The 1,813-nt window shown below is 38.2% G+C and overlaps 1 pseudogene; it reads left to right on the top strand.

Moving 5' to 3' along the window:
- The first annotated feature begins 599 nt into the window (after positions 1–599).
- On the top strand, positions 600–1,065 carry LOC120119134 (annotated as a pseudogene).
- Positions 1,066–1,813: the final 748 nt, after the last annotated feature.

Below are 1,813 nucleotides of genomic sequence, written 5' to 3' on the forward strand. Positions count from 1 at the left end.
CGAACTCAAACTCGAATTTGAACTTACAAAAATATTATATTACATTTAAAATATATAAATAATTTTCCCTTTAATCAACCATCACTAATAGGGGTGTAAACGAGCCGAGTCGAGCTCGAGTATTGCTGAGCTCGACTCGAACTCGAAAACTTTTATAGCAAGCTCGACTCGACTCGAAAACTTGCAAGCTTAAAATTATCAAGCTCGACTCGAACTCGAAATATAATATTGAAACTCGACTCGAACTCGAAAAGACTCGAACTCAAAAATATTTCAAGAGCTCGATTAAAGCTCAAGACTTAAGCTCGATTCAAGCTTGATTCAAGCTCGGCTGTTTGCCAAACAGACCAAGAAAGGTAAATTTTGAACTGCACAAGCCCCCGCTTATTTTATAGGTAGCTTGTCTTGTCATCTTATAGTATCTGGACGATGTGGGATATTGTTGAGACTTGAGAGCACTACTTATTCGAGAACTTCAGAGCCTTCATCTTCATAAAGTGGCATCCGAAACCGAAAGCCCCGCCCCATTCAAAGCTAAACACTCTCTTTCCATGTCTTCATCGTATATATATATATATATATATATATATATATATAACTCAAACAACATGATAAGGGATACCATGAAACCCTAAAACTACAAAAAGTTAACCCTTTTGTTTGATCTCTCTCCATGTCGAATCATGAATTTAGAGACTTTTATTACCATGCAAGCACAATCTTGAACAAAGATTGTCATGTGGAAGCAGCCGACATGTTTATGGTTTCATCGACTGAACATTACCCTTCCTCGTACATGAGTTGACGGATTGTTTACACGGTTCGACGGACGAGTATGGTTCACTTGAGAAAGCCTCCGGGTTGTCATCGGAAGTGTTTTCCCCAACGAGAAAGGAGCATGTTGGTGTTAATAGTGGTGAAGTTATGGCCATTACTCCTAATTCCTCCATTTCTTCTTCCTCAAGCGAGGCCGCCGGTAATTGTGAAGAAGATTCAGAGAATAAGAACAAGCAGCCGAAAGAGTCGGACGATGACGGCGGCAAAGAAAGCTCTAAGAAAGGGTAATCGGCTTAACCTTCATCTCCATTTCTTTGATTTGATGAAACCTTTGAATGTTTTAATTGATTATTGTGTCTGTAATAGGAGCAAGGAAGCAAAAAGAACCACGGTTTGCTTTCATGACGAAAAGTGAAGTTGATCATCTAGAAGATGGGTATCGGTGGAGAAAATATGGACAGAAAGCTGTGAAGAACAGCCCGTACCCAAGGTTTGGTTCCTTGTCTGAAACCTGATTACATGTCTTTGGTCTGTGCTTGGCTGGTTGCATTATCTTTTTCGCCCCTTTCTTTGACTAGCTTGATGGATTTTGTATAGTTGAATTCCCTGTTTATGACTAGACTTTTTCTCGGGAAACAAACAAGAACAAGCTTGTTTATTTCATTCATATATGGTGAATGATTTGGAGAGCTTTTTCGTTTTGTAGAAGCTACTATCGGTGCACTACACAGAAGTGTACGACCCTCACTGCTGCTACTTCCAGCATCCAAATTGGTGTAGCTTCATATCTTCTACCCCATGTTCCTAAGCATGTCCTAACGGCACTAAGCATTGAAATTCTCAAGGCTGCGGGTGAAAGAAGTGGCGGATCTCACGATGTAATTTTTCTATGTAATGTGTTTATTATGTATAGAATTCTTCGTAATGTCGATCAAATTTTAAGAAATAAAATATTATATGAAATGTATTTCAAGTATATTTTTTAAAATATTAATAATTTTGTAACAAAAGGAAATGTTCTTCTCCATAAAGGTTT

Source organism: Hibiscus syriacus, unplaced genomic scaffold (genome assembly GCF_006381635.1).
Source record: "Hibiscus syriacus cultivar Baekdansim isolate YM2019G1 unplaced genomic scaffold, ASM638163v2 tig00110331_pilon, whole genome shotgun sequence".
Classification (NCBI taxonomy): Eukaryota; Viridiplantae; Streptophyta; class Magnoliopsida; order Malvales; family Malvaceae; genus Hibiscus; species Hibiscus syriacus.